General features: G+C 51.6%; 1 protein-coding gene across 1 annotated transcript in view; it reads right to left on the reverse strand.

The window, feature by feature from the left end:
- Nucleotides 1-23,141, reverse strand: part of ADARB2 (adenosine deaminase RNA specific B2 (inactive)) — a 382,017-nt gene that overhangs the window by 207,914 nt on the left and 150,962 nt on the right. The window lies entirely within an intron of this gene.

The raw sequence follows: 23,141 nt of genomic DNA on the forward strand, positions 1-23,141 counted from the left end.
CCGCGCGTGCGAGACAGGATGGTGCAGACGGGAAGGGACCCATGTGGGATGCGGTTTAACACCCAGGGGGGAGTCCGCACGCAGCCCCGAAGGCCTGGGAGGCAGCGGGAGGGGCGTGTGGGAGGACATTCTGCATCTGCCCCTCAGTTTATTCCAGGTTTATGCTGATAGGGTCCCCATCCCAGAGCTAACGGAGAGTCAGCTCACTGCGCTCTGCCTGCACTGCCCGTCCAGGAGAAGTGAAGGCTGATCTCCGGTGGGGATTCTGAATGTGCCTCAGTCTTTCCAGTTGTGCTGGTGGAGGGAGGGGGGAGGAGGGAGAGGGAGGAGGGGCAGGGGTTGGGGAGGGGGAGGAGGAGGGGCCACAGGCAGCCCCCAGCTGAGCCACGTCCCCACTGCTCGTGCTGAGCCCGTGTGGCTGTGTAGGCGGTTCTGACCCACGTTACCTACAGCTCTCAGTAATGGCATCTTCCCTTTGAGGCCCCCGTAAGCCGTGTGGGTGCTCATGGAAGAGGTGGGAGCACGAGAGAAGGACAGAAACGCCCCCTGTGAAGTACCCCGAGGAGCCTGGAGGCCCCCCAGACGGGGGCAGGCCTGGGGGGCCTCAGATCCCGCTCCCCTCGGGGCCTGACCTCTCGCCCAGAAAGGCACATCTCGGATCTGTCAGGTCACAGGCGGGATGGAAATGAGCCTCTGTGCCTCAGCTTCGCACATCCGGATTTAATAGACTTTTTCCCACTGATAAAAGACCACTAATGAGTTCATTTTCAAGCTATTAAATCGGCTATAATAGCTAGTTCTGCTGATGATTGCAGGAGGCCTGGTGGTCACACTGGGCTTTGTCTCGCCGTTAACCGTTGGCTGCCCGGGCGCTGCGGGCCAAACAAGCAGCGGGGCGGGGCTCCGGCCCAGCCTTCTGTCTGTGCACCTGCTTCTCACGTCCGCAAAGCCCGCACGCCGGCCGCACGTCCCTCCTCTCCTGCAATTGTAAAATGGCTAAATCATTTCACTCCTGTTAGAAGTCTGTAGTCTGGAGCCGGAGAGCTAGCTTCCTGCGGTTCACAAAGGAGAGCTGTGTGTTCACACTGAACACCCCGGGCGTGTGCCCTCTGAACGGCGTGCTCTAAAAGACCGACCCATGGGATTTTACCTGTAGTTGTGGAAGGGCCCGGAAAAGACACTTGGTTTGAATGTCTTCATCTCCTTGGGGCTGCTGCAGCATGGCGGGCGGGGCTGGAATCCGCACACGAGCTTGCGAGGACGGCGGGGCTGTCGCGTAGCTGAAATGAGTTTGTCCCCAAGTGTCTATGGTCATTATAACTCGTGCAATTACTGACGAGCCTCTCCAGGTGTCTGGTTTAAATACACTTCTCCAGCGTTTAAAGGCCAGTAATTAATAGCAGGGCTGCTCGCGCCCCACCTGCCCTTTTCATTACGAGTGTAGCGGGGCGCCTTCAGAGCCGTGTGGAGCACATCCGTTTATTATAATTTTGTTTTTAGCCATTTAAGCAAAGGTGCCCAGAGACCTTCAAGCTTGGGCAGCCACCAGCTGAACTGATTGATTTTTATTATTATTATTACTGCCTGTTTTCCTTTTAAGACTGTTTTATTAGGAGGGGCCCAACAGGTCAGAGACGTTCACGTGCATGGTGATAAACTGTACTGCGCAGCGGTTAATGACAAAGGCTCTCCAAGCTGGGTGGTGGCTGTGGTCGGCCGAGCCCTGGCCGGGGCGCGTGGGGTGGGAGCGGCGTGGGCACAAGCACCTCACTTACATGCATTTCCTCAGTCTCCCTTGGAGCCAACGGCACCAGTGTCTCAGTGGAGCCAGGGCCGCCTCGTGAAGGAAACCCTCGAACGAGGTCCTTCAGCCCAGCACAGCTCTTCCCGCCGGCCAAGCTAGAGGAGGCAAGTCGGCGGCGAGGGAACGTGCCCCTGTCACCTGCCTCCTCAAACCTCTTCTCTTCATTGGAGGGGCTTCACTTCCGCTTGGATGAAAAGGTAGGCTCTGAGGCCATCTTCTGGGACTGGTCTTGGAGTCTGGGGCCTGGAGGGAGGTGGTTCTGAATGAGAATGGACTGGTGAGGGGAAGCCCTGCCCGACCGCCCCTCCTCAGCTGATGATTCTTGCGGTCCTTCTCCGGGTCCAGGGTCCCCTCCCGGTTTCTTCTGTTGTCTGGGCAGCCCTGCTGGGCCTGGCACGCAGGGCACTCTCCCCAGCACGGCTCTCTCTGCACATGTGGCTCAGAGAACAGGCTCTGTCTTTCTCCGTAATACAGTCGTGTGTCCCCTTCCCCCACTCGTCCCCCACGTCCCGAGTACAGGACGGCTCCACCCTCCTCTGGCCTCCACACCCAGCACGGTGCGGGGCTTTTCGTGGACGTTCAATACACGTCTTTGCAAAGAACGGGAGGAGGGCCGTGTTCAGTAATCGGTGCTGCTTTTCTGGGTAAAACGAGCTGATGAAAAGCAAAGTGTCAGGACCCCACAGTCTACTCGGGGTCGAGTCAGAGCTGCTCCCGGTTCTCCCCTGCTGTGGCCGGCGCTAGCCAGGCCAGAGCTTGCGGCGCGGCCACCCCCCACCCCAGCAAACTGCTGCCTCCACGCCTGGTCCACGTGCTCCTCAAGGTCGCAACCCCTTTCTGCGGGTACCCCAGTGCCAGCGGGGCCCCTGGACAGGTACAAGCGCCTCAGCGCACGGGTGCCGGCCTCCTACTACAGATGCAGTCAGAAGCAACAGAACAGCAGCTGTGCAGAGCCACGCGAGGACACCTCATGTGTGACACCGTCACCACCGTCCTGGCCACAGACAGTCTCCTCGGGGCCCTTTAATTGTCATGCCTGCGGTGGTGGTGGTGCTGGTGGTGAGCACACACGAGACCTGCTCTCTTGCCAAACATGAAATACACAGCACCGTGCTGTCAGCTACAGTCACCACGCTGTCCTCTAGTCTCTGGAACTCACTGATTTTGCACAACAGCAGCGTGTGCCCTTTGACCAGCATGTCCCCCGTCCCGCCAGGCCCTGGCGACCGCCACGCTGCTCTCTGTTTCTGTGAGTTTGACTCTTTTGGATTCCACGTGTGAGTGAGATCATTCAGTGTTTGTCTCTCTCTGACTTATTTCACTTAATGTAATGTCCTCAAGGTCCCCCCATGGTGTCCAAAACGGCAAGGTTTCCTCCTTTTTTATGGCTGAGTAGTATTTACACACACACACACACACACACACACCCACATCTTCTTTATCCAGTCACTTGTCAATGGACTCTCAGGCTGCCTCCACATCTTGGCTACTGTAAACAGCCCTGCAATGAACAGGGGGCTGGCTGCACAATCTTTTCAAGGCACTGACTTAAATTCCTTTGACGCTTCTACACCCAGAAGTGGGATCACATGGTTTCACGAGTGTGCACTTACCCCAAACTCATAGAATTGTATCTATTAAGCAAGCACAGCTTTTTATGTGTCAAAAGGAAAAAAAGTTGAATCCTTTATTTGTAAAGTTATAAAACCTATCAGAAAAATGCCAGAAGCAGGAGGAGCGGGGGAGAAACCTTTCTCCATTTAAAGGCGCTCTTCTCCTAAGAGGCCGGGGAGAGCTCCCAGTCGGCGGCTCTCACTCAGGCCGCGCTGGAGGCCCAGATGAACGACCGCACGTGGGAAGGAGCTGACTTCCTTTTCCCTCTGGACGGCGCGTGCCCACGGCCCATAAACCGGCTGGCGCTCCCAGGCGCTGCTGGAATCTGTGCTACTTGGTTCCTCTTTCAACTTACTCTCAGAACAGATAATTTAAGACCCTCGACAGTCGCAGTATATTTGATCCAACAGGGAAACCCACTCCTGGTCCTCGGAAGCCGCCTGTCTGGATGACGCCCTCTCCCCAATAATTGCTTCTCTCCTCTCCGCAGCGTCACTAATCAAGGCCTGCGTCTCCTGAGCTCCTCGCTCCCCGAGCGTACCCTGACCAAGGGCCTCCCAGGGTGAGAGCACGGCCCCGTCCAGAGCTCTGCCACCCTTGCCTGAACGCCCCATCCTCCCCTCTCCCTGGAAGCAAGGCTGTTCTCCTGTGACAGTCTTAAGACAGGACTACGACACATACATTAGGCTGAAGGAAGGGAAGGAAAAAATAATTTTGCCTTTGGTGTAATTTCAGCCCAGAAGGATAGGATTCATTCCAGACGACCTCAGCTCAAGGTGACTTGATATATTTTCCCAGCAATGAGATTTTGTGTGTCTCTCACATCCACCCTTTCCCTTCTGGGAGAAATCCTTGCAGTAGGTCAAAAAAACCAAACCAAACCAAACCAAACCAAAACACAAACAAACCATCCTCTAAACTAAATAAAGAAAGAAAGAACGAACTGAGAAGGACAAGCCCTGGAAACGCCCGGTCCCGTGTCACCGCAGGACTGGGGCCCTTCTTCTGTTTTCCCTCCACCCTGAGGGACGCCAGTCTCCAGCGTCACAGGAAAGCGAGGAAGGCCACATCCCCCAGGGCTGCATGGCGTGTGGGGTTCCTCAAAGCCAGCCTGCGGTGAAGCCAGGCCTTTTCAGGCCTGAATCACCCCGTCCCTCCCGAGGGCTGGCAGGGCCTTTGGCCTGCAGGGTATTAGCTGCGGCCCGGACTGCGGGCCGCTTCCAGAGGCAGCTCTGAGGCTGGGATCTGCCAGCCGGTGGGTCTCAGGGGGGCTCTGAGGTGCACCTGCTGAGGGGAGAGGAGGCAGGCGTGGGCAGCTGGCTGAGGGCCCCACAGGGATGAGGGAGCCGGGGGCCCTTCAGCTCAACCTGAACCGCAGTGAGGGGCTGGGCGTCCACGCTTCCACCCCAGGGCAGGGCAGCTCCCCATCCAGCAGGAGCTGCTGGGACGTGCTGTGGCTCCCACCACGATCATCACCGGCCCAGACTCATGAGACAGTGGGAGGTCGCATTAAACTTTGCTGAACTAGGACTTCGGAGCAGTGCTGGTGGCCGTCAGCAACACCACTCATCTTCGCAGTGCGAGGCGGCCACCCTCTCTGTCCCCACTTGCAGCTGCAAAAACCAGAGCCGAAGGGCGCTGAGAACCCTGTCTAGGTGAGCAGCCAGGACCCAGCGCCTGCCGGGGTGAAGGCAGAGGCTGGACCGTGGCTCAGGGGGCAGCCTGCCTGAGGCTGGTGCGGACCAAGGTCAGCAGCCGCGGCCCCTGGGCGGAATCCGCCCCCAGCCGGTTTTGTTCTGTTTGTTTAGGGGCGTGTGTCTGTGTGTGTGTGTGTGTTTTAGCGCCTGTAAGCTAACGAGGGTTCTCATCTGTAAGTGGGTACATGTAAATGGTTACATAAGGACCCACGCAATATCTTGATTCTGCCTTTGACGCCCAAAGCCATTTATTCCCCTGACTTTGAGGAACAGTTTGCTGGACTCTGCTTCAAACTACTGTGGGGGGAGGGGTAGAACAGGAGTTTGGGATTAAGAGACACACGCTACTATATACAAAACAGATAAGCAACAAGGACCTACCGCACAGCACAGGGAACTATATTCAATTCCTGCAATGAGCTATCATGGGAAAGATTCTGAAAAAAAAAAATGTATGTATGTGAATAACCACACCGCTTTGCTGTACATCTGAAACTAACACTGAAAAACGACGACGCTTCAATAAAAAACAAGAATTAAAAAACAAACTTGTGTTGCAGTGGCTGGTAGCCGACAGAAAGTTTGCTCTGGATTAGAGGGGCGTCTGAAGTTTTGATGGAAGCCACCGATAACGAGGTGTGAGCTTTGGCATTAACCCGTCATGGCCCAGACTGATTAAACGACTTCTAGCACATCTACGGAGTCCCAGAGCTATAAAGCTCTGATGTCAGCTGTTCCGGACGTGCACGCAGAGATGAAGTATCTTTGCTGTTACGTTAGTGTCTCAAGAACAGGGAAGCACTGAAGGGGAAGAGTGCGGGGAAAGACAACTGCAATTCGCTGACAAGGCTGCAGCACAGTTCCTGGAAATCTCTGGGGCAAAGCAAGTGTTGATCACAACCGAAAAGTGTGTCCTGGGTCCTGGTCAGTTGAATTACCCAACATCACTCCATGAAAAAAGGCAAAACCATGACTTTCATGATCCTCCAGCTGGATGCCTTCGTACACGTTTTCTGCTTTTCTTGTCTTTTCTGATGCTGACCCTCAAAGGCACCCTTCACACCTCAGGGTTACCTGTCATTTCAAAGAGAAACTTGAAAGTCGGCTGCAGCAACACTCTGGAGCAATTTGTTTAGAATCTCAAGGAACACAGTGCAACCAATCGAAACAAAAGTGACTTTTAAAGCAGGGGTTGGTTTTAATTAATTTTGCTTTGAGTAATGCATTAACACTGAAGTGAACCCGGTTCACGTGCTATACTCTCGCCTGTCCGTGAGCTGGAGTTGGACTGGCCGCTGTCTTCTGGTGCAGGCGTCAAAGGGAGAGCTGCGCGGATGTGCTCCTTCCCAGCCTGTTCCTGCCACTTGCTGATTAAGCACCGTGGCTCCCTGTCCTCAGCTCACGAGCAAGATACTCCCTGGCCCGTGCTGGGCGCGCCCGGACAGCAAGCCAGGGGTTAACCGCGCTCAGCGGCGCCAAGACTCAAGTAGTGTATTTCTCCAGGCTTACAAATTTGATTACTATGGAGCACAAAGCTATTAAAAATGTGACCTTTCTATTTTTCATGCCTTGGCAAAAAGCCAGATAATAACTTTGTTTGACTTGGTTGATATGATAGAGTGCTTATTCAGATGGAAATAAAATGACTTTTCTTTACTGGAAATTATACCTTGAAGTCTAAATGTCCATCATCGCTGTAACACACAGACAGACACATTAATTCAGGCTGGAAGGCGGCCGAAGCTGTTAGAGGGAGAAGCATGGCGTTTCCACCTCCTCGGGGTGGGGGGGAAAATGAGGGCTTCTGGGCAGGTGTCAGCGACCTGAAGTGCTGGAGGGTAAAAACCATTGTCTGAGGACAAGTAAAGAAAGTTGATTTTACTGTATCATCAGAGTCCAGATGAGGCTCTCCTGCAGCCTCAAAAGGGAAACAAATGATACTTGGTCATTAAGCCGCTGTTTTCTCCTCGGGACTTTAAACAGGCAAGCAAACCGCGTTTGGATGCATCAGCCCTGTTTTAATTGGAACATTATTTAAAAAGCAGTGATTTTCTTTTCCTAAGTGATGGATCAACACTTGAATGTTAATAAAACCCCAAAACGTTGCGATCAGGGTTCACAGGGAGCAAACCCACTGGGCTTCTGCTGTCCAGGCCGTGTCAGCAGGGGGAAAATGTGTCTATGTTGGGAATTCGTGGGAGAACTTTATAAAACACCCTTTCCTTTGGCTTCAGGCAAACACCCAGACCTCCAGGGTCACTAAAGCCTCCCACAGGAAGCCTCCTCATGGAGCAGCCGCTGGCCCCCTTACACTTCCATCTACTGAGACGGGTCTGCGGATAAGTGGTGTTAAAAACAACAATAAAAGTACTTTTATTCCTCCCGAGGCCTAATATTGTGTTTTTATTTTGTTTTTTGTCATTAGAAAGTGGTGCAAGGCTGGAACGGTCAAACAGGATGGAGGGGGTTCCAGCGGGCATTGGACGGCCTGTGGGGTCCCTCCTCCGGGTCTGCTCCCCGCAGCCCTGTCCCCACGGCCGATCCCGTGGACGTGCCCTCCTTTCCTGTGAGGCCTGCTAGCGACAGGAGGCATGGCCCCAAGAACGCCGGCGCACGCATCACCCGCGGCCGGGGAGGCGTTTCCCTGGAAGGCCACCTTGGGGTGGTCACCGGAGCTGTCAGTGACAAAGGACGTGACCTCTGCCAGAGAAGACGCTACGACTCCCTTAAACAGGAGGCGGGTGACCTTCCTTCACGGATGCTTTCAACCCCTCAGTCCCCAGACCACCTGGCAGAGAAGCCATTGTCCTGAACACGTCCCCTCACCAGGGCCAGGCCTGACGCTGGGAACACACGGGACCCACTAGCGCTCTGATGTCCACGGAGGTGGAAACCGCCCAACAGGGCAGAGTGCGGGGGACGGGACCGCGGGCACGGCAGGGGCTGGCGAAGCGGGACGGAAGTTTCCCACGGTTGGTGGCGGACGGAGAACGCCATGTTTAGACTCTGCTCTGCTTCCAGGAGCAGGACGCGGAAGCCAAACTGTATGCTGATTAATTACACCTCCCCCGCTTCTCCTGCCACCAGGGCAAGGGCCCTGATGGCAGCTCACACTTCAGCAGGTGGTCCCAGTGGGCTGTGAAGTCATCCTTCAGACGTGCCCTGCTGGTGGGACTTTGTGTCCCCCTGGAACAAGGGGGAAGGAAAAGGAGACGATGGGGTCAGAAGGTGCGACCCAGGGCTGAGCGCTCCACCTGCCTGTCCAGGGACCACCCTGGGCTCTGCTCCGCATCCCAGCAAGCCCACGTTGCGTCATCTCACCTCTGGATGTGGCCAGACCCGCTCATGGGTCGGGGAGGCCAGGGGCTGTCTGACCAGCCTCCCTGGGCGGTTGCTCTGTCCCTCCCTCTGGGCCAGGCTTGGCTCCCCTCCCCAGCAAGATCTCCGTGTGCGCAGACACAGTGCCCTCCCTTCCTGAAGCCAGGGCTCCGTCTGCTGCTCTTCCTGGGGGCGTCACAGCCTCTCAGTCCCCTAACTTACTGACGCCTCCGACAACGGCCCCTCACTACCTTTCCTTATTTTTTTTGATGAGGATGCCGTCGGTTGCCGCCCAAGCTGTACAGCAAAGCTCCAGAGTTTGTTCTAACACATGCCTCTAGGCCACTCGTATAACTGCTCTGCAAATCTTAAGAAAAATGGGCTTTGTATGAACTTCTCTCATTTAAGGTCTTATGGTTCTAGCTTTATTTACAAATATCCATCATCGGTGATTACTAGCACTCCTTTACGCCGTCAAAAATTAAAATCTGTAATTGTTTGATGGATATTGTAACATGTATTGTTCATCAACTTTTAGAACAAGTCCTCTAAAAGCAGCAAACCAGAGAGGAAATGAGAAGATTCTGTCAATCCTGAAAATTCATAAACCTACAGAAAATGCTGACATTTTCGAACAGAAAATTTTGTCATCATTTCTTGAGGTAATTTTTACCTCTAACAAGTCATGTTTTTCCAGGTATCAATGTCACTGAGTTTTTAAATGAGCGAGGTCATCTACCAAGGTTGAGGTAGTTAAAATCTGTGACTTGGTGACTGACAATTGTTCAATAAATTAAATAAATAGATGGTCTAATGGCATTGTTTTACTAGAGGGAACGCTGTGGCAGACTCAAAATCAACAACAAACAATAAAACCACTAAAAATAAACTGCAGGCAGGGCTTCTCGCAGTGGCCAGTTGAGGAGATCAACAAATCCTGTCCTCAAAAGGCAGCTACAAAGCTGAGTACAGCCCCCTCCCTGCAGCTGATGGAGGACCACCCATGAGGACCCGTGGCCTCTTGGCGGTAATCAGTGGGTCACTTCACCTGGAGCAATGGATGATGTGACATAATCAACAAAGGACTGAAAGCAGCACACTCGATCGTTCAAAGATCTCAGAAAGAAAAAAGGCAGGAGAAGAATGGAAAACAAATAGCAAGATGGCAAATAGAAATCCAGCCTTATCAATAATTACATTATATATAAATTGTCTAAACACTCAAATAAAATGGCAGAGATCATAAGATTAGCTAAATTGGAAGGATTTAACTGTAAACTGTCTATGAGATACACAACATGGATTCAAATAAGTTGAAAGTAAAAAGAATGAAAACAATACAGTAACCCTAAGAAAGCTACATTTGGTATATTACTAACTGATTGAACAATTAGATTGAAAACTGGAAAGTATATGGAAGACTTAAACAATGGCATAAACCAACTCAACCTAAATGACAAACACAGACATTCCATGTAATAACTGCAGAGTATATATTGTTTTCAAGCAGAAATGGAACATTTCACAAGGTAGACAACATGCTAGGCTATAAAACAAATTTCAATAAATAGGATTGATATCATACAAAATATGTTCTCTGCCCACAACAGAATTAAATTAGAAATCAACAAAAAGGAAGAAATTGGGAGGTCCCCAGATATTTAGAAGTCAGTGCATTTCTAAGTAACCCATAGTTAACCCTAACCCTAAACACAGATCAGTGAGGAAATCACAAGGGGCATAAGAAAATGCTTTGAACTGAATGAAAGCAAAATTAATGCACATCACAATTTGTGGGGTGTAGCTAAGGCATTACTTACAGGGAAATTCATAGCTTTAATTAAGCACATCAGAAAAAAATAAAGGTCTCAACAACCTAAGCTGCCACCTGAAGAAAGCAGAAAAAGCAGAGCAAAATACCCGAAAGACATAAAAATCAGAGCAGGAATTAATGAAGCAGAAACTATGAACAAAACATTAGCAAATCCAGTGCAGCACCATGTTAAAAGGGTGTATATCAAGACCAAGGGAGATTTTACACCTGTAATGAAAAGTCAGCTTAAAACATGAAGATCAACTAACGCACAGCACCACATTAATCAAATAAGAATCAGTAACAACTGACCATCACAGCAAGGGCAGAACAAAGTATCCCACAGAATCCAACATGACAAAATCGCCAACATGACAGAATCTCTCAGCAACTATGAGCAGAGGAGAAGGGAACTCCCTCAACTGAAGCACAGATATGAAACACCCACACCTTGCCGCGAACGATCGAGTCCTTTCTCACAAGGTCGGGACAATGGAAAGATGTCCACTTTCACATGTCAGCTAAACATTACGTTGTGGTTGTAGCCAGCGTGATCATGCAATTGAAACCCAAAGACATAAAGGCACTCAGATACAAAAAGGGAGAAATGAAACTATTTGTGGATGACATTATTACCGACTATGTGGAGAACCTGATGCAATCAGTAGAAAAGGTACTAGAATGAGTGATTCCAGCAAGATTGTAGGAGGCAAGAAAATGCAAGCACACCAATCTTATTCTTATATACTAGTAACAAACAATCTGAAAGTGAAAATAACAATAGTTCCATTCATAATTGCTTCAAAAATAAATAATTAGGAATAACTTTAACAAAACAAGTGTAAAACTTGTATCTTGGAAACTATAAAACGTTGCTGAGATAAGTTAAAGATCTAAGTAAATAAAGACACATTTCATGTTTGTGGATTAAAAGATTCAATGGTGTCAAAATAGCAATTTTTCTCAAATTGATCTACAGATTCAATAAAATCTTGGTCAAATCTCAGAACACTTTCTTTTTGGGAGAAAGTGACAACCTGAGCCTAAAAAGTATATGAAAATACAAAGACCCTGACAGCCAAAACAATTTTGCAAAATAAAACCACAGTTGGAAAATTTACACCATCTGATTTCAAAACATACTATAAAAGTGACAGTAATCTAGATTAACTGAATAGAATTGAGAATTCAGAAATAAATACTTATATTTATGAGAAAATGATTTCTACAAAGGTGCCAAGACAATTCAATGGGTGAAGGAAAGCCTTTTCAATAAACAGTTCTGGGACAACTGTGTAATCACAGTCAAAGAAAAGGGCTGAGAGCCTTACCTCACACCACACACAAATACCAACCCAGGATAAATCATAGACCTAAAGGTAACAGCTTAAAATTTAAAATGTCCAGAAGAAAACAGGAGAAAATCTTCATTAGTTTAAATTTGCCAAAGAACTATTAAATAAACAGAAAAGCACTATGCCCCCAAAATTGAAAAATTACATTTCATCAAATTTTGAAACTTTGAGCTTCAAAAAACACCATCGAGGAAGTAAGCCTCAAACTGAGAAAAATATTTTCGGATTATGTATTTGTTAAAGGACTTGTATCCATAATATATAAAGAATCTTATGACTCAATAAAGAGAAGACAAAAATCCAATTTAAAAAACGAGCAAAATGTTGAGTATTCATGGCACCAGAGTGATACAGGAAAGCAAAAAGAACATGAGAAGGTGTTTCATGTCTTCTGTCTCAGGGGAAGGTATGAAGAACCACAGTGAGATATAACCACGCGCCCACAGAGCAACTCCAGTCACAAAGACAGAAACAGCCAGTGTTTGACAGAAGGTGGAGAAGCTGGAATTCTCACCCATGCTGCTGGGGGTCGCAGTGGCTCAGCTCCTCTGGAGGAAAGTTCAGTAGTTTCTTAAATCGCTGAACACATATTTGCCACGCGACACGGTCATCCCAGTGAGTCCCAGGAGCCTGTCCGGGGGAGTGAGGGCACGTGACCGCACACAGACACCAAAGGGGATGTCACCGGAGGGCACCACCCGCACAGACGAGCGTGGGCGTCAACAGGGACGCCCATCAGCAGTGGGGGGAGGAGGACAGGTGGAACAGATGCCTATCCCGTGGGATGCTGTGCCGCCAGCGAAAGGCATGCACCTGTGTGTGCTGGCGCTGAGTGAAACACCCTGCGTCGCCCGATTCCGTTCACGTGAGATCTCCGGGAAGGGGGACAGAGCCAGGAAGTGGACCTCCTCTGGGTGGTGATGGCTGCTCAACCCTGCAGACTTCCCAGCGGCACAGAGCCACGCCCTCACCGCGGTCCGGAAGTGAGATCTCAGCAACCCCGCAGCAAGTGAATCCCACTCTACTGCTGTTCTGTTTGCTGCCGGCCTTACTCTATGTTGCCTGAGCAAGAATATAAACAGTGTGATTTGGGGAACATGTCTGCTACAAAGCCGGATTTCACAAAGCCCACTGGAGCCTCTACTTCCGTCACTACCCACAGAGTTCCATCTTTGGCACCAAATCCCACTCGCCCCCCTCTCCACGTGCCGTATTAGTGCAGAGAGAGGGGTCTCCCCCGGGACTTCTGGTCTGCACTGTTTGGCTCTTCTCTGTCATGAAATAATGTGCAATTTTAGATAAGTGCTTCCTGCATTGTGTGTGGCTCCTGTGTCTCCTTGGATGGACTGAAGGGGCCTTTGAGCATCCAATGTCCTCACTAAGGTCTGCAGGGCCTCCTAGATGAACAGGGCCCTCGGTCCCCAAACAGCCCCACGGGGCTAACACCACTGTTCACCTCACTGTACGCAGATACAAGTGAAGACCAGCAAGGTACGATGATCTGCCCGTGGTAGCTCATTAAAGACTTCCAGATTCTCCCCACAATTTCTCATGGAACTCCGGCCACCAGGAGCTTTCCTGCCGTGTGGCTTTTCCACAGGGGATCTGAATCACGCCAGTCATATGAGCTGTCAGGCTGTCCTGCCATCTCCGAATGCAGGCCCAGGACAGTCTGGGGCATGCTGTTCTTCCAGGCACAGCTGACAGTTCTCGGAGCAGCCAGGCACACGTACTGGTGGAGACTATGATCACAAACCCAGTGAATCTTCCCGAGGTTATGACAATTCTCCACCTCAGAAAATAACATTGATTGATATGTTTTTAAGAGACTGACATATGCAACTCTTTATTAAAAATTTATTAAATAACTCCTTGAAATAAAAAGGCAGTCGTGTAATTAATAGTTATGCATGGCATGACAGCATAATTATTCATTACCACAATGCAGCAGCAAAATGACTTCTAATTTCATCCTCGGAGTCTTTGAAGGTAAAAAAGCACTTTAAAAGGAAGTAAGCTAGGAGGAGAAGATGGCTTTTGTAAGCACCTAAGATCTTTCTTGACTTGGAATTTAAAAAAAAATCTAAAGCTAAAGTGACAGATGAAGTCAAGCTGTGTTTATTTAAGGAGAGGCACGTGACTAATTAAAAACACAGCATACCTCAATAAAAACAGATCTTAAAAATGTACACATCCAGGGGTTTCCAGCACTTTTATTCCCACTGTTGTTTTAGCTACAGATCATTTTTTTGAGCTCTCTGGAAAAATGTGTGTCTGGAATCAGCAAAATGCTTCTGTGAGTTATTCAGAACCAATGATGAGTCCTGAGAGCTCAGCAGCCAAGAGACACTTCTACGGCTTGTTTGCTGCGGCACTAAAGGGAGCCTGGCACTGACTTAGCTCAGGCACTGGGTCCAGGTCCTGGGCTGGGGTTACACTGAGGCCTCGGCCACCTCTTTACCCTCATTTGGGGAAAAGAACCCTTTTCCATGAGTAGCCAGGACTTGGGCTGTAAGTGTAAAACCAGCCCAAGTGGCCCTCCCAGGTGAGTGAGGTGACTGAGGGCCCGCAGGGACGAGCCGACAGTGACTGTGGTCTGGGTCGCCGGCCGCTGGTTGGCAGGGCCATGGGCAGCAGGGGGCAGGTCTCAGTAAGGAAACAGGACTCAGGAGAGCTGGGCCGTGTTCCCGCCAGGAAGCTTACATCATGGAGTCCCCAGCAGCTTCCTTAGGAATCAGAGCCTGTGAGAGTTGTGGAGTGTAATCAAGCTGGCATTCGGCAAGACCGGGCTGGCAGTAAGATACAGGATTGCCCCACGTCACAATCGGACAACAGACTCCATCTTGGATGATGGCCCAGGTCAAAAGTCTCAGTCCCCATCTAACCGCCCACATCCTCTCTGGCCCCAGCAAAGATGGCTGGCAGCTCCCTGCCCCCCAACCTGGGATGCTGACCCCTCTCTGTGGTGGCAGCTTCTCCTGCTCTCTCTGCTCATTCTTTTGTGTGGATGCTGGTCTGGACTGGACTTCCAGCGTGACTCTGCATCTGGCCCTTCAATGTGACCTCCACTTCTGCCCTGTGAACTCTTCTCTGCAATGCAGAGACAGGAGCTGGAGGCCACCAATGCATGGAAGACTGACTACAGTGCAAAACACACTGACTGTCTTTCGTGGTTTTCTGGGGCCACACCCAGGCTCCACAGGGAAGAAAAATAGATGATTTGCTGGGGCCATGGGTAAGGTGGGGCTGGGGTGGCCGTCGTCATCCTGGCTGTCTGTCTTTCCTGTGACCTATTTAAAGTTATCTAGGAAGTAACCAAATGTTCTGAACTTGTGTGACCATTTTCCAACGTCTCCGTTCTCGTTCATCAGAATCCACTGTGCCCGAGCTGCCCGGCCCGCCATCACCCCAGGCTCCGTTCCTTGTCGCCGCACTCACGCTGCCCGGTCTGTGCCGCGGTGCGGGCTCACCGCTTGTCCCGCCCACGGCCCCTCAAGGACTCAGGCTGAGCTTATGCATTTTAATCGCTCGACGCGCACAAGACCAGGCTGAGGAGCTCCGGATTGAAGTATTGATTTAGAGGCTGCTCTTCCAGTGATTAGAGCCTGGAAGATTGTATCACAGAGCCTGAGGCGCGCAGGCACCCGGGATCACGAGGCCCTTCACCCCGTCTGGAGGGCAGGGCCGGGCTGCGCGGTCGGGGTCGCCTCCGGTGAAGGACAGAAAGGCCTCCTTGTTCTTTCTCCTGATTGTCTTTCTGTCATAATTTCTTTTCTATCTTGCCACCGTCTTACATCTGCTGGAGGTTAAAGGGCAGAGCCCAGGGTCTAACACAGCCATCTGACTTTGAACTTAGAGCTCAGTCTTTGTACAGACCTCATGATCAAAGTTTAAAAGTATAAAATGATAAGCTTTGAAAATTTTATGGAAAATTTAGCCACACATACAGTGCCAAGACTGAACAGGCTAAGTTCCTGCATTTCTCATGGGATTCGCTTGTCTGTCAGTTGCTGTGAGGCTGAAGACGCGAAGGCGCCGTGAATTCACAGAGTGAACCCGGGCTGGGGGCAAGGTCTCCTCGGGGCTCCGCTGCTCTCCTGCTGCCCCGTTCCCTTCCCGGGACCCACCCGCTGTCTAATACACGGGGCGAAGTAAGACTCCACCTGGAATATAAACTGAGCAATCGATGGTCTCTGAGCACGTTTCTCCTGCACACCGCACAGCACATCACGGGGAACACGTGGGGACCCGCACTCTGGTCCCGGGGATGTCCCGTTCGCAGGACTCCCTGACGCTGTCTCCTTCTCCACTAGCCCCGTCACCTCTCTCCCTGACCTGTGTCCCCCCCTGTGTCCCCACCTCTACTGGCCCTCATCACGTTGTGTTTTAATATTATGTTGCATGTTACATATGTACCGTGTTAATATACAATTGTAACATAACTGTGTCTCCTCTCACTAACTGTGACCACCTGGAAAGCGGGGACCCTCACCAGGATTTCTGTGCTCCCAGCTCCCTCACACTGCTTCCTGCCTGGGCCCCTGCGTGATGGTGCTTAGTCAGTGCTGGGGTTTATCTCCACGAGGAAGAGGCCCAGGTCTGGAACTGACCAGTCTGAACTACATTTAATATGATGCTAATTCACTGTCATATTGTTTTTCATAAGTTGACAACAGTCATCCCGTTGAAGGAAAAACCAAGTGAAGGGGGTGGGGCCCCCCATCAGGAGGCACTTCTGTTTCCAAATCCTCCCTGGGTACAGGCTGGAACTCTGCTCAGCTGTGTACGGCGAGTCGGCTTTTCTGACGACGCCCTGTGGAGTGGTCAGTGTCCATCCTTCAAGTGGACGCTGCCCAGGAGCACGGAGCTGGCGGACCAGCCGGGACTCAGCCATAAAAAGGAGCAAATCCCACTGCCTGGTGGCCTCCCCCAGGGCTCCCCCCACCAGCTCGGCCAGCAGATGGATGGATGACCTTCCTGAAGCAACAGGGACCCTTGGTCCTGTGGGGCCCGGGCCTGGCGAGGCCAGCGGTCCGTGTGCTGTCACACCCGAGGGAAGATCAGAGGCACCGATGACTGTCCGGGACACGGCCGTCCTTGGAGAAGACTGGTGGGCAGGGTGTAAGGGGGTGTGAGTAAACACATCAGGAAATCGAGGTCTCAGAGCCTTCCCTCTGCTCGTCTTGATGTGCTCAGGGGGGAGACGCGCTTCACACATATCGTAAAGGGCCAGCGGGGCCCTGTCCACACTTGGTGAGAGCCCAGCGTGGGCCCCGGTGCCGGGCAGCCCCGCGGTGACTGTGCTCCGTTGGCCTCGGTGGTGCTGCTCTCAGAAGCGCGCGTCCCAGCACTTGCCAGGCTGCTAATTACTGTTGTGTGGCTTGGAGGAATGTTTTCCAAACATTTTAGAATCTTGCTACAGTGACGGCGCAGGGAGGGATCTGATAAGCCACTGTTCCACAGGAGAAAGACACACAGATTTTTAAAACATGAAAATATTTAATTACGGCTGCTTCTTTCCAAGCTACTGCTGACAAAAACACACTTCTCACCTCCCACTGCGTGTCAGCAGCGACCCTCACCTTGGGCTCCGGCTTTATTCTGCACACAGTGGGCCGGAACCCTCAGGGCTACGGAAGAGAGTCAGGCGAGACGGAAGAGACTCGGGTCCTGAGATGCTTCAGCGCAGGTCTTCACGTTCTCGCTCAGACACTCATTTCCAGCCTTCCCTGAGCTGGGTGGGTGTCAGAAGGGTTACCCGGTGAGTCTACCTCTCTTTGGTAAATAGTGGAGAAATGAAATCACGTCCATGCCCCTTTCCTGAGTCCGTCCCCCCAACACAGGCGCCTAGGGCTCACGGCGCCGTGCTGGCACTTCAGGAGACGGGCTTTGATTCAAGGTCAGCCCATGCTCCCTTGTCTCCTGTGAGCACCAGGCAACAGCTGGGCTTCTGTTTTGTTTCACGAGGATCCTGGAGATTCAGATTTGTACAAAGCACAGGAGAGAAGTGCACGTTGTCCAGTCTTCACGGTGAGCTGTCATCCTTGACCCAGGGGAGCTCCTGCACGAGGAGACAGAACCAGAACCGGCCCGAGCTCCTCCCAAGTGCTTCCCTGCAAACTTCCCTAAAACGTGAAGGGCTGAGAGCAATGGCTCCTTTGTCTCAGCTCGTCTAGCTGTCGCTTCTGTTCTCGGCTTCTGTTAGATCTTTGTGGCTCCCTGGCCCACCTCTCACCTTGACTCACGCAGGAAGATGGAGCCCTGGAGACCTCAGCTCTGAAGCCGGCAGGGACACTGGGCCGGGACGCACAGCCTCTGGCTCCCACCTTCCAGTTCTTCCCGTGGTGTTTCGCAATTTTTTAAAAAAGCTCAAACAGCTGTGGGTTTATTCCCTATAGTGCTGTTCCTCTGGAAGAGGCGGGACTCTCCTGGTCATGGTGCTCAGACAGCCACGTTTAGCTGCTCATTTATTTGCTCCAATTTCATTTGCACTGGCATCCGGCCCCACTGCCCCTGCGAGCCGTGGAGACGGCTAGACGTTCCAGGCCCGTTTCCTCCGGCCGCTCCACGCATTTGTGGACCCCATACGGGGCCGACTCAACCCTGCCTCCTTTGCAAAGCCTCCCCAAGCTCTTCTGTCCCAAACTAACGTCCCTGTTTGCTGAAGCCCTCTAGGCCTGTGATCTGAGACACACAGTTGAGGTGAGTTCGGAGGAGGAGAGACGGGAGACACCGCCAGCTGTGCCCCTCCCGGGAGGGCAGACGGTGGGACGCGCGTGGGCTGGATCCCACGGTCCGCACAGGGCCCTGCTCATGGGCTCAGGGAGCACCTCCCACCAAACAAACACCAAAACAAAGTACGAGGTGGGGTGGAAGAGAGACGGAGGTCAGGGAGCCATAACCGCATGCCTGTGCTTCCGAGTGAGCCCCGTCCTGCGCTGGGGGATCGCCCTTCCTTCCCTCACTGTCTCGACTCCCTCCCTTCTATTCTGCACGCTTACCCAGCACCCGCTGCCCCCAAGCCCCGAGACACAAGCTGGGGGCCCGCAGGGGGCACTCAAGGGCGTTGCCTCCGAGGCACCCAACACGGGGCTGCTCCTGGAAGTCACAGCCCTAGCGACCAAGCGGCCTCCTTCCAACGTCCTGGTTAGAAGGCAGCGGGTCCACTTCACAAAGAACCACAGTGAACAATGGCCCAAAGCTGAGCTGGAAGGGAGGGAGGGAGGGTGGATGGATACACAGATGTACAGCTGGATGGATGGACCGATGGAAAGACAAGTAAAGACAGACAGACCTGCTCACTTGATGCCTTGTTAGTGGAGATTCTGAGTAAACTGTAACACAGCTGCGACTTGCAACAGCAGGCGCCTTCCATTCTCCTCGCGCTACTCTTAGCTTAGAAAATGTGACTCTACCCACACACCTTTATAGAGAATACTTAATTTTAAGTGGCAATTTATAAAAGCAATTGTGAGAATTTAATCAGATTATTCACGTCATTTTGGAAGCATGTTGTGTCACAGAAATTGTAAATAACAATTGTTCTCTTTCTTAAAGTTATCACCTCCTCTTTGGGAACTGCCACCTGGAGATGTCGATGAGCCTGGTCCCCCAGGGACACGCTGACCCTCTGCAGAGAAAAGTGAGGTGGCCAGGGGAGGGCCGAAAGACCTTTCAGTGAAGAGCTATTGATTTCCAAAGTTATAAATCTTAGAGACGTAATGGATTTTAGCAAACACTGTCTCCGCTGCTCTTAAGGCCATAAAGGACCCTAACTCGGATGAGAGACTCCTCTTAAATACGATGAAGCACGGCACAGAGACCCAGCCGCAGACACACGCACAGGTGCACCCGCGCACACACGGGACAGGAGACCTCCCCTCCCCACTCCGCTCCAGCCCCCCAGCCTGGCCAGCCTGCGTCGCAATCAGATTGCAACGGCCAATGACTCTGAAAGGAAGCGTCCTCAACAGGCTCGTTTAAATTTTAACCCAAATACGACAGGCGTCGACTTCAGCATATTTTGTTTGAAAACCAGGGGACGGCCCCAGCACCCTGAGACGCCGTCTGGCCAAAGTGGAGCCACGCCGAACCGCCGCAGAGCCGCTCCTCTGGAACTCTGTGTCCCCGGTCAACGCAGGCGGGCCACACAGTGACCAGACAGCTGGCAGTTCTCAGCCTTGTTCCTTTGGGAAGACGGGCCCACCAGTTACACGCAGACCAGATGGCGCGCGGCCCGAGCCCAGAGCTCTCCCTCCGCCCAGGAAGAACTGCCTGCCCAGGTTTGCGGGTTAGAATCATTCCAGCTGCAAAAGGTGAACCTGCCAAGCCCTCTCGTGGCCTCGGCGACATTTCTGCACTGCTTGTGTTTATGATAGTATTTCAGAGATCACTTTCAAAGCTTTAGAAGCAACACACTATCCACACATTTTTTTCCGGTCGATACACTTGAAAGAAGTACATGCATGTGCAATAAAAATACTTTAATTGAACTTGCTTCACTACCAGGATCACCAATACTGGTCAGCTGAGAGCAATGTGTGCAAGAATTCACTGATAGTCCAGCCTTAACTAGCTCCAGTCAGAGTTTCATCACAGAAACCCACAGTTACTCTCCAGAACAAGCACTTCTGAATTTTTCTGGTCTGTTTTCACTTTGGTGAATTCACTGTCACAGTTGGATGCAGCCAAGCAAACGAAGCTGTCTTTATAGAAGCCAATTTACACCCTTGAAGGCGGGTATAAACTTAAACATGTCTCCAGGATCCAATATATATTAACTAAAATCAGTGTATTTGTGAAATTGAAAAGATCGTAAGGTACACTGAATGAGCTTCTGGCGTTTTTACTGCTTTACATTTATCTTACGTTCACTAACGCTTACATCACCCACGGTTGTTACGGTTAAAAATATGCATAATTTTAATAGGTTGTCTTGAGAAGGATCATCTCCATTCAGTATTTAAACCACTTCTCGGCTGGAACGTGACTCATTCACAGGGAGATTCTGGAGTTGTCCTCTGTGAGGAGCTGTGGGGCGGAGTGGCGGCTGGCTGGCCCGGTGCCTGGGGGTGTGACCCACTAGGCACCCGATCAGTGTGTCACGTGTAACCCCTACGGCGCCTGATGGACCCTCCCCTACACGGCCGTGTGCCTTCCATCAGGGCGGCTGCAAGTCTTCATGTCAGACTGGCCCCTGGGCAGAACCCAGTCAAGAGGTCCTTGTCAGACACGACCTGCCCCGTTCGTAAAGACCTCCAAATAAAGACCTCCGCGTGGCGTCTGCTGTGACCCATGCCCCCGGCGTCCCCTCCCCAGGGACATCCTCATCATGAGCTCCCAGCCCTCTGCTGTCTGCTGGCCACGTCTCCCCCGCAGAATTCAGGACCACATCAAGTTTCTGTCTCTGCCCCCCGTGCCCGTGGTGATCCGGCCCCTTTTACCCGGTTCTCTCTGACCCCTCTGTCCTCACCCTTGGGCCACTCCTGCTGCTGCTGTGACGGTGCCACTCCAGTTCCCCGAGGGGAGGCCTCTCCCCCGGCGGAAGGGCTACCGCAGACATCGTGTGGAGTCCTGACATCACAAACAGGAATAAACAGCCTACCGGCCCCCGCGTGGGAGCTCACACGCTGCTCCCGGGGCCCCGAGGCAGGGCTGGAGCTCTGCGGGCCGTTCTTCAGTACGACTTTATTTGGGGAATGGCCTTCCACATAAACTGTGTGGAAAACAGCTCATCAGAACGTGGGGACAGGGGCCAGCGACAGCAGGGCCGAGGGGGGAACTGAGAAGCAGTTGGCGAAAGAGGACTCAGGGCTTGACAAGCACAAGAGAAAACGTGGGGTCACGGGCACCGGGGGGGGTCCTCACTCACAGCACAGAGACGCGGCAATCTGCACCACGGTGAACGAGAGGCAAAGGAAACTGTGAAGACCATGTTTGAACTCGTTCTATTTGAATATTCAGATACCATATATATGTGATATGAGATTTTGTAAGAACATCCAACCAACAATTTTTGGTCCCTTTTGTTTAACTTTCGGCACTTAGAGGAACGGGTATTTTTCCCTGAAAAATGTCGTGATGACTTAATGCTCTCTCGTTATTGAAAGGCTGTTATTTGAGCTCTCGTAGGAAGGTGTCCCCAACATGACCGAGCAGAACGGGTCACTGCTGAGTAAGCAGCTTTATTTAAAAATGTTGAGGTTGCTTCAAAACAGCTCCGCTACAGGTGACATCAGACAGCGCCACTGATGACATAACTCCTGTTTCTACGGACCCCTTGAATTCCGTGTCTGGCCAACTTCAGAGCAGAGCAAACGAGTGGAAGAGTCACGGGCCCCTCCTCTCGAGCTGCCGTCACAAAGCCTCGTCCCTTCGGGGCGCCCCTCTGCCCCGGTCGGAGCTGGAATCACAGCGCGCCCCACTCTCCGCTTCCTGCAGAGGAACGCGGGTCCAGGGGAAGCCCGCACACTTGTGAAGAGCACGTGTGCCTTCCTTGAGTCGGCGGGGAAGAGCTTTACTTAAATAATTACACTCGACTTAGGGTTTTCAAGTTTTCGAGCACTTGCGCGTCAACAAGCTCCTTTGTTCCCTGACACTAAAAAGCTGAACAGAATCCGTGGCGGGATGCAGAGGAAACACCGCGGTGGGGTAACCGCTGTCCTCTGCCTGCGAGCTCGTCTGTTAAGGCCCCCCTGCCCCGACAGGGCTACAGTGTAAATCTGCTGCCGTTCTGGAGCCACAGGTTCACGTGACGATGCGCTGCAGTCACTCAGGGAGTCGCCTCGGTGCCCAGTGGAGGGGCCGGCAGGGATCCTACAAGCAAAGCTGGACTCTGTCCGTGTGGACGCTTCCTGCTACTTTTTGGCTTTTCTCCGAAGATTTTTTTGTATCGGGGGTGCCAGATGGGAAAACAGAGGTCAAAACGTTGAATTTACTGGTCTGGCTTTGAAAGAACGCCAGCCAATATTGTTACGGGACAAAGGACAAACGGGGCTCCTCCCATCAGCAGATAAAGCCTCTGGGGTCTGGGCAGAGAACCGGTACTGTTTTTTATTGCGATGACACTGGGTTAGAACATTATACAAGTTCCACATGTAAATGTATTTCCTCTCCACACGGGAGGCTGTTTTGCAGCAGTGAGAAGTGTCCTGTCCAGCTCCCACCAGTCCCCGTCGTGCTTCCTGAATTACCTGTCAAGTTCAGTGTGCTACATAAGCGAAGCAGCTTTTAATCGTTCTGAGGAGAGGCACGTGACAGACGTCGTTATTACACTTCGATGTATTGGAAGTAGCCTCAAAATGTCACTAACTTTTGAATTAACAATGAGCCTTGATTGTTTGAGAAAAGGTGACGTATTTCCCCATTTAGAGTTTGGGACAAGAAGTTAATTTAAATGCCAAAAGTACATATATTTGAGTAGCATGATGTCAAATAAATCTTTTAGCATTAATATAAAAGTGGCGCTTATAAAAGCCATAATGAATGTAGCCAAAGGCACGTTTTCTTAAACAGTCTTACTTGGTGGAGACCCTACAAAG

Source organism: Camelus ferus, chromosome 35 (assembly GCF_009834535.1).
Source record: "Camelus ferus isolate YT-003-E chromosome 35, BCGSAC_Cfer_1.0, whole genome shotgun sequence".
NCBI lineage: Eukaryota > Metazoa > Chordata > Mammalia > Artiodactyla > Camelidae > Camelus > Camelus ferus.